The sequence below is a fragment of the Rhincodon typus genome, chromosome 30 (assembly GCF_021869965.1).
Source record: "Rhincodon typus isolate 14 chromosome 30, sRhiTyp1.1, whole genome shotgun sequence".
Classification (NCBI taxonomy): domain Eukaryota; kingdom Metazoa; phylum Chordata; class Chondrichthyes; order Orectolobiformes; family Rhincodontidae; genus Rhincodon; species Rhincodon typus.
Genome location: NC_063361.1, coordinates 37556 through 47859, shown reverse-complemented (window position 1 = coordinate 47859; position 10304 = coordinate 37556). Strand labels below are relative to the sequence as shown.

The 10304-nt window shown below is 42.2% G+C and overlaps 1 protein-coding gene across 9 annotated transcripts in view; it reads left to right on the top strand.

Moving 5' to 3' along the window:
* The window catches only part of LOC109937392 (corticotropin-releasing factor receptor 1-like), a 303154-nt gene that overhangs the window by 275270 nt on the left and 17580 nt on the right, over nucleotides 1-10304 (top strand). The window lies entirely within an intron of this gene.

Genomic DNA, 10304 nt, shown 5'->3' with positions numbered 1-10304 from the left:
TACACCTTGTTATCTCATTTTCTCCAGCATCTGCATTTCCTACTATCTCTGAAAGTATTTAGACTGTGTCGTGGTTCAGTATAACTGAATGACTTGCTGGGCCAGTTCAGACAGCAGTTAAGAATTAACCATATTGGTAGAGTTAGATGTCAGCCAGACTGCCTAAGGACAGCAGATTTCATTCACTAAGGTACACTAATAAAGCAGCCAGCCTATCAACAATGGTTGCTTGTAGGCTAGCTTTTAATTTGTGATTTGAAATCAAATTCACCATCATCGTGTATTCAAACCTATGTACCCAGAACATTCACCTGGGACATTGGGTTACTGTCCATTGGCATTACCATTACGTCACTGAGATGAAGCAAATTAAGATTCCTACATGCAGTTGCTGATAAAGCAAATATATCCTCTAGGCATCAGAAATATTCAAGGGGCAGGAGTTTAGGGGGTCATTCTATCAAAAATACATTCCCATGGAAAAACAAAGATGTTAATGAGAGCTGACCAAGAGAAGTGTTCAATTATGTCACTATTAATTTGGACATTAATGGAACCTTGAATTGCTAATTCCATAAAATTTTTAAACATTTATTCATTCACAGCGTGCTGGTCACTGGATGAGCCAGCATTCATTTCCGTACTTAATTTCCTCTGAGAAGATGGTGATGAGCTGCCATTCCACCTGATATAGGTACAGCCACAGCTCTATTAGAAAGATAGTTTGAGAATTTTACCTTAAGCAACACTGAAGGAATGGTGATATATTTTCAAGTCACAATAGTGTGAGATTTGGAGTGGTACTTGTAGGTGCTAGCACTCTTATGCATCTACTATCCTTGTCCTTCTAAGTGGTAGTTGCCACGGATTTGGAAGGTGCTATTGAAGAAGTTTTAATGAGTTTGTGAGGGTACACACTGCTGCCACTGTTCATTGTGGGCAGAGGGAATAAATTTTGAAGGTGTTATATGAGATGGTAATGAGATGGGCTGCTTTGCCTTGGATGGAGCTGCGCACCAGACAAGTAGAAAGTATCACACTTGTGACATGTGCGTTGAAGATCGAAGAAGGTGGTTAGAAAGTCAGGCAGAAAGTTACATGCACAGAATTACTAGTCTCTGATCTGCTGTTGTAGCTCCAACTGGGGCCACGACTGGTCTAAATATCGCAGAGGAACTGGTGTCAAGGAGTGGCTAAACCTGAAACATTACATTAATGTAGTGTTCCTCCCACCCGCACCTCCTCTTACCAAAAAAATGACACTGCGAGGAGGACAGGCAAGGTAAGATTCTGAGTGTACAAGGGCAGAGATAACAGTTAGGGTAATGGTATGCTCCTCCTGCCAGATGTGGAAAATCAGGGTACAGTCCAATGTCCCTGACAATTACATCTGCAGGAAGTGTGATCAGCTGCAGCTCCTCACAGACCACGTGGTTCAGTTGGAGAAGCAGCTGGATACACTGCGATGCATTCCGGGGGAAGAGAGAGAGTTATAGACACCATCTTTAGGGAGGTGATCACAACACAGGTCCAGACAGATACATGGGTGACTGCCAGGAAAGGCAGACGGGTAGTACAGGAATCTGTGGCTATTCCCCTCTCAAACAGGTATACCATTTTGGATGCTGTTGAGTGGGGATAGCCTCTCAGGAGATAGTACATGCAGCAGCCAGGCCTGTAGTACAACAACTGGTTCTGCTATAAAACAGGGTGGGGCAAAGTCCAGACAAGTGATAGTAGTAGGTGACTCGATAGTCAGGGGCACAGACAGGCCTTTTAGTGGCAGTGTATCAGACTCTAGGATGGTGTGTGACCTCCCTGGTCCAGGGTCCTGGATGCCCCTAAACGGGTACAGGACATCCAGAAACAAGAGGGAAAGCAGACAGAAGTCATTGACTACATTGGCACATAGGTAGGAAGAAAGAAGAGGTCCTGTGAGGACAATTCAGAGGGTTAGGTAGGGAGCTAAAATTCAGGATTATCAGTGTAGTCACTTCAGCATTGCTAACTGTGCCAAGGGCTAGGGAGGCTAGGAACAGAGAGAGAGTACAGTTGAACACGTGGCTACACAGCTTGTGTAGGAGGGAGGGCTTTAGATATATGGATCATTGGGATGTCTTCTGGGGATAGTGGGACCTGTACAAGAAGGATGGGTTGCACTTGAACTGGAGGGACATCAATATCTTGGGCAGGAGATTTGCTAGAGCTCTTCGGGAGAGTTTAAACTAGTGTGGCAGTGGGGTGGGAACGGGAACAGCAAGCCAGTGAGTGCAGAGACTGGGGACAAATGAGAGACGAAGATATGCAATACGCAGAGTAAGAGATGCCAGAGGGAAGTTGTGGGACTCAGGGGGACTGGAGGTCTGGTGTGCGTTTACTTTAATGCAAGAAATTTTGCAGGTAAGACAGATGAACTAAGAGCATGGATTACTGCATGGAACTATGATGTTATTGCCATTACGGAGACATGTTTAAAGGAGGGACAGGACTGGTAGCTTAATATTTCAGGTTATCGCTGTTTTAGATGAGACAGAAAGGGAAACAAAAAGGGTGGGGGAGTTGCATTGCTGATTAGGGATCACATCACAGCTGTGCTGAGGTATGACACTTCAGAGGGATCTTCAAGTAAGGCATTATGGGTAGAGCTCAGGAATAAGAAGGGTTAAATCATGATGTTGGGAGTTTTCTATAAACTCCCCAACAGCCCACAAGAAAGAGAGGAGCAGATATGTAGTCAGATACTGGAAAGGTGTGAAAAAAGCAAGGTAGTTGTGGTGAGTGTCTTCAAATTTCTTCTTATTGACTGGGACACCCTTAGAGCCAAGGGCTCAGATGGAGAGCAATTTATTAGATGTGTCCAGGAGGGCTTTTTGAGATAATATGTTGACAATCCAACCAGAAAGGAGGCCAGACTAGACTTGGTACTAGGGAATGAGCCAGGAAAGGTGATCGATGTTTCAGGAGGAGAGCGTTTGGGCTTAATGACTATAACTCCATAAGATTTCAAGTAGTCATGGACAAGGACTAGACTGGCCTTCGGCTGAGGGTGTTTAATTGGTTAAGGGCCAATTACATCCAAATTAACAGGAACTAAGGAATACGGACTGGGAGCAGTTATCTACACCTGTCTTGTGGGAGGCTTTTAAAGAGCAGTTGATTAAAGTGCAGGACATGCATGTCCCTGCAAAACTGAAGAATAGGAATGGCAGGATTCAAGAACCAGGGATGATAAGGGAAATTGTAAGCTTAGTCAAGGACAGAGGGGGGAAGTTATACATGGGAGCCACAGGAAGTGGGACAGATCCTTAATGAGTACAGGTAGTTCTGCTATAATGCATGTTTTATTAATGCGAATTGGCCATAATGCGATAAATGATTAGTGGATGCTGTTTGGATAATGCAAACTTTCTGCTGTAAAGGTATAGCAATTTTCTATAGTACGAGTTTACGCAATAATGCAACTATCATGTCACAGGAGAACTACCTTTGCTTTATGTTGGTATTCACCAAGGAAAAGGACATGACTAATGTTGAGGTCAGGGATGAGTGTGTGACCAGTCCAGAGAATGTCAATATATTGAAGGAGGAAGTTTTGGGTATCCTAAATTGCATTAAGGTAGATAGGTCCCCAGGGCCAGATGGGGTCTATCCCAGGTTACTGCGAGAGGCAAGACAAGAATTAGCTTGGCCATTAGCAGATATCTTCACATCCTCTTTGACCACAGGTGAGGTTCCAGAGTACTGGAGAGTAGCCAATGTTGTTCCCTTGTTTAAGAAAGGAAGCAGGGATAATCCAAGAAATTATAGGTCAGTGAACCTGATGTCTGTGGCGGAGAAGCTCTTTAAGAAGATACTGAGGGACAAGATATGTGCACATTTGGAATGAAATAGACTAGTTAGTGACAGGCAGCATGGTTTTGTACAGAGAAGGTCATGTCTCACCAACTTGATTGATGTTTTTTGAAGAGGCGACAAAGATAATTGATGAGGAAAGGGCTGTGGATGTAGTTTATGTGGACTTGAGTAAGGCATTTGATAAAGTCCTATATGGCAGATTGATATGAAGACTAAAACCACATGTGATTTGGGCTGGGCTGGCTAGATACAAAACTGGCTTGGTCATAGAAGACAGAGGGTTAGTGGCGGAAGGATGTTTTTCTGAATGGAGACCAGTAACTAGTTGTGTTCCACAGGGATCAGCCTTAGGTCCTATGCTGTTTGTAGTATATATAAATAATCTGAAGGAAGATGTGATTAACAAGTTTGCAGATGACATGAAGATTGGTGGAGTTGCTAATAGTGCCGACAATTGTGAAAGTATACAACAGGATATAGCTAGACTGGTGACTTGGGCACAGAAATGGCAGATAGAGTTTAATCCAGACAAATGCGAAGTGATGCATTTTGGAGGATCAAATTTAGGTGTGAATTATACTGTAAATGGCAGAACCCATAGAAACATTAACGTACATATGGATCTGGGCATGCAGGTCCACAGTTCCCTAAAAGCGGCAATATAGATGGTCAAGGTGATTAAGAAGGCATATGGCATGCTTGCCTTCATCGCCCGGGGCATGGAGTATGCAAGTTGGCAGACCCCATGTTATAGCTATATAAAACCCTTGTTAGGCTGCATTTGGAGTACTGTGTGCAGTTTTGGTCATCACATTACCAGAAGGACATGGAAGCTTTGGAGAGAGTGCAGAGAACGTTCACCAGGATGTTACCCAGTCTCGAGGGCATTGGCTATGGGGAAAGGTTAGAAAGGCTAGGATTGTTTTCACTGGAAAGACAACGGCTGAGAGGAGACCTGATAGACATCTACAAAATTATGAGGGGCATAGATCGAGTGGATAGTCAGAGGCTTTTTCCCAGCTTGAAGTTTCAATTACAAGGAGGCATAGGTTCAAATTGAGAGGGGGAAAGTTTAAGGGAGATGTGCGAGGGACGTTTTTCATGCAAAGTGAGGTGAGAGCCTGGAATGTACTGCAGGAAGAGGTGGTGGAAGCAGGCACGTTGGTGACATTTAAGAGGCATCTGGATGGTTACATGAATAGGGAGGGAATAGAGGAATACTGACTGAATAAGGGCAGAAAAGTTTGTTTTTTAGTTTAGTTACAGCATAATGATTGGCACAGGCTTGGAGGGCCAAAAGGTCTATCCCTGTGCTGCACTTCTCTTTTGTTCTTTGCTCTTTTGGCTGGTCCAGTTCACTTTCTGCTCAATGATAGGATCAATCCCCAGAATGTTGGTAGTGGGGAATTCAGCAATGATAATGCCATTGACTGTCATGGGGAGAAGATTAGAACCTCTCTTGTTGAATGTGATCATTGCCTGGCACTTGTAAACGTTACTTCATTGAATACAGTTTCAGATATTGTCAGCACATCTAGATTGCTAAGATGATGTAATTGTAATCACCTTGTCATATGAGTCATTGCTAGAAGCTACATTCGCAGGGATATATCCAAGTATTATGTCTTTTTGAATTAAACGAAAGCTTTTCTGACAAATATTCCCTGGTGCATTTCCATGGCAAAACCTCAATCAAAGTGGACTTGCCAACCAATCAGCATCCTTTCCTCGGGTATAGGTTGTTGGTCCCTTTGAAAATTGGCATTCTTAAGTCTGTCCTGATGAGTCCAAAGTGAAAAGCTTGGCTCTTTTCTCAGTCATTAGCAGATCAGCTATGATGGTATTTCATTTTTGCCCTTAATCAATCCTTTTTACAAACTTCACTCATCTACTCTGTCCAGATCCCTCATAATTTTGAATACCTCTAATCAAATTTTCCTTCTCCAAGGAAAATCTTTCTAACATCTCCAATCTATCTTCATACCTTGTCCCTGGAACTATTCACATGTATCTCTCTGTACTCTTTCCAGTGCCTTCCTAAATAACAGTACCCAAAACCGTGCACAATACACTAGCTGATGTCAAAACAAGTTCAACATATTCTCCTCATATACGATGTGCTATGAACCTGTCCTGTCACCTTGACTTGCTTATAAACATATATCCCCATGTCCCTCTGCTCCTGTATTCACTTTAGAGTTGAACCATTTTTAGATTAAAGAACAAAGAAAATTACAGCACAGAAACAGGCCCTTTGGCCCTCCAAGCCTGCACCGACATGCTGCCCATCACAACTAAAACCCCCTACCCTTCTGGGGACCGTATCCCTCTATTCCCATTCGATTGATCTGTTTGTCAAGACGCCCTTTAAAAGACACTATCATATCAACTTCCACTACCTCCTCTGGCAGTGAGTTCCAGGCACTCACCACCCTCTGTGTAAAAAACTTGCCTCGTACATCACCTTTAAATCTTGCCCCTCGCACCTTAAACCTATACCCCCTAGTAACTGACCGTTCCACCCTCGGATAAAGCTTCTGACTGTCCAGTCTGTCCACGCCCTTCATAATCTTGCAGACCTCTGTCAGGTCGCCCGTCAACCTCTGTCGTTCCAGTGAGAACAACCCAAGTTTCTCCAACGTCTCCTCATAGATAATGCCCTCCATACCAGGCAACATCCTGGTAAATCTTTTCTGTACCCTCTCCAAAGCCACCACATCCTTCTAGTAGTATGGCAACCAGAATTGAACACAATATTCCAAATGCGGCCTAACTAAGGTTCTGTAAAGCTGCAACATTACCTGCCAATTTTTAAACTCAATGCCCTGGCCAATGAAGGCAAGCATGCCATATGCCTTGTTGACTACCTTCTCCACCTGCATTGCCACTTTCAGTGACCTGTGTACCTGTACACCCAGATCCCTCTGCCTATCATACTCTTATTTTGTATTGTTTGTCCGTGTTATTCCTACCAAAATGAACCACTTCCCAGTTCTCCACATCAAATTTCATCTTCCAACTGACTGTTTATTCCAACAACTTTTCTATTCTTTTTTCAAGTCCTTACATTTCAAAATGTTGAGAGTATCATATCTGCAATCTTTGAAATTTTAACTAGTACATGAAGGTCTAAAGTATATTATCAGGAAACGCAAGAGTCCCAACATGATGCCTGGGAAACTCCACTAAAACCTTCCCTTGCCCAAACACAGCCATTAACAAACACTGTCTATTCCCTGCCATTTAACCAATTTTGCACTCACTTTGCTACTATCCCATTTGTTCCAATAACTATAATTTTGCTCACAGGTCTGTTGTGCTGCATTACCTGCTATGATGGTTGGAAACTATCGATTATAGTGCACTAAGACATTCATGGATTAATTAACACAGAAAATTAGAAACTAGGAGCACAATTCGGCCATTCAATCCTTTGGGCCTGCTCGCCATTCAAACTGATCATTCTTCATCTTCTACCTCAATGTCACTTTCCTGCATTCTCTCAATACCTCTTGATGCTTTTAAAATCTAAAAATTTATCTTTCTCTTCCTTGATTATATTCAGTGATTTGGCCTCCGTAGCCTTCTGTAGCAGAGAATTCTGCCGGTTATTACCCTTTGAGTGAAGAAATGTTTCTTCATCTCAGTCCTGAATGATTTATCTCATATCCTGTATCCCCTAGTTCTTGACTCCCCAGTCAGGGAAAACATATTCCATGTCTAGTCTGGCCAGCCCTGTTAGAAATTTACATATTTCAATCAGATACCCTCTCATCCTTTAGTGAACTCTAGTGAATAAAAGGCCTGTTGTACCAATCTCTCCCCGTAGGACAGTCCTTCCATCTTGGTATCAGCATTATGAACCTCTGCTAAACTTCCTCCATGGCAAGTATATCCTTTCTTAGGTAGTGAGATCAAAACTGCATGCAATACTCCAGGTGTGGTCTCACTAAGTCCTTGTATAATTGCAGTGAAGCATCCCTACTTGAACTCATCCTCTTGCAATGAAGGCCAGTTTACCATTTGCCAATAGCTTGCTGCACTTACCTGTTTACTTTCATTGACTGGTGGACAAGGACACTCATATCCCTTAGGACATCATACTTCCCAATATATCATCATTTAAATAATACTCTTCCTTTCTGCTTTTCACACCAAACTGTGGGCCAACTTTTTCACACAGAGGGAAGCACATGTGTGGAATGACCTGCCAGAAGAAGTGGTAGAGGTGGGTACAATAACAACATTTAAAACACATTTGGGAAGGTACGTGAATCAGAACGGTTTAGAGAGATTTGGACCAAACGCAGGCACATGGGGCTCGTTCAGTTTGGAATACCTGGTCAGCATGGACAAATTGGACCAAAGAGTTTGTTTCTGTGATATATGAATCTATGACTCTATAACTTCACATTTAGCCACATTGTACCGCATCTGCCATGTGTTTGTCACTCAACTGTCTAAATCACCTTGAAACCTCCTTACATCCCCCTCACAATTCACTGTTCTGCCCAGTATTGTGTCATCAGCAAACTTGGAAATGTTACATTTGGTTCCCTCATCCAGGTCATTTATAATATTATGAATAGCTGGCACCCTAGAGTGGAGGTAGCTATTACGAGGGGGCATAATTTTAAAATGAGTGGAGGTAGATACAGGGGAGAGGTCAGAGGTAGGTTCTTTACTCAGAGAGTGGTAGGGGCATGGAATGCATTGCTGGAGAGGGTAGTGGAGTCGGCCTCATTAGGGACATTTAAGCGGCTATTATATAGGCATATGGATGATAGTATAAGGTAGGGGTGGAGGTTAGATAGACCTTAGGATTAGGGTAAAAGTTTGGCACAACATCGTGGGCCGAAGGGCCTGTACTGTGCTGTACTGTTCTATGTTCTATGTTCCATGATCATTGTGGAAACCCACTAGTCACTGCCTGCCACCCATTTATTCCCACTCTGTTCTTGAGTGTCAACCAATTCCCAATCCATGCCAACAGATTACCCCATCCCATGCTCTGCCTACTACCCTGTTATGAAGAATATTATCAAAAGCCTTTTGAAAATGCAAATATACTACATCCACGCCCCTTAGAAATTTTATCTCGAAATGCAGCCACCTCTTGTTGTACCATCGGGGGAGTAGAGAAATGGTCTACTCCCCTCATAGGACAATCCTTGTATTCCAGCAATCAGTGTAGCTTACTTTCTATGTGCTCCCTGCAGGACACATATATTCTTCCTTAATTCAGAAGATCAACCCAACTGTACACCATATGCTAGTGTGGTCTCACTAAAGACTTTTATAATTGCTTTAACACTTCTTCATTTTTATCCTCCAAGTGACTTATAATAAGAACATAAGAACATGCCCCTCAAGCCTATGCCATCGTTTAATGAGATCATGGTTGATCTATGATCTAACTCCGTAAATGTGTAGAGAAGTTCTTCCTAACATTTCTCCTGAATGGTCTGGCCCTAATTCTCAGACTATACCCCTAGATCTAGAATCACCAACAACTAGTGGAAATAATTTATTTTCACCTACCTTGTCTTTTCCTGTCAATATCTTGAAAATATCAATCAGATCACCTGTTAAACTTCTAAATCCTAGAGAAAACAGGCCTAATTTGTATTATCTATCCTCATAAATTAACTCCTTTAGTCCAGATATCATTCTTGTAAACCTATGTGGTACTCCCTCCAAAGCCAACATATCCTTCCTAAATACACCAAGTGGTGTATAATCAGGGTATTGCATAACTTTTGCATCCTTGTATTCCTGTCCTCTGGGTAGAAAGACCAGTATTCCATTAGCTTTCTTGATTATTTTCTGCACCTGTTCATGACATTTTAAAGATCTGTCCACCTGAACCTCCAAATCTCTTTGGACATCCATTATATTTAACTTCATACCATCTATGAAGTACCCTGAGCTATCCTTTTTCAGTTGAAAATAGATAATCTTACACTTTCTGACATTGTATTCCATCTCCCACAGTTCTATCATTCTGTCTATCCTTTGTAATTTTATGCTATCATCTACACTGTCTACAATGCCACCTAACTTTGTGTCATCAGCAAATTTTGGATATATGACTTTCTATGCCACTATTCAAGTGTTTAATAAGTAATGTGAATAATTGAGGCCCTAAACCCTAATCGTTGTGGGAAACCACTAGTCAGTTTGAGCACCTACCAATTACCTAACCATATCAGCAATTTGCTCTCAATTCTTAGTTAACTGTCTCTAATGTGGAACTTTATCAAAACATTTTTGGAAGTCCACATAAACAGCATCTATAGACATTCCCCTGTCCACCACTTCAGCCACCTGTTCACGTTTATCAATCATGACCTATCTGTCATGAATCTATGCTGGCTCACCCTAATTAACTGAAAATTTTTTAAGATGTTCAGCTACTTCATCCTTGATTATAGACTCCAACAATTCCC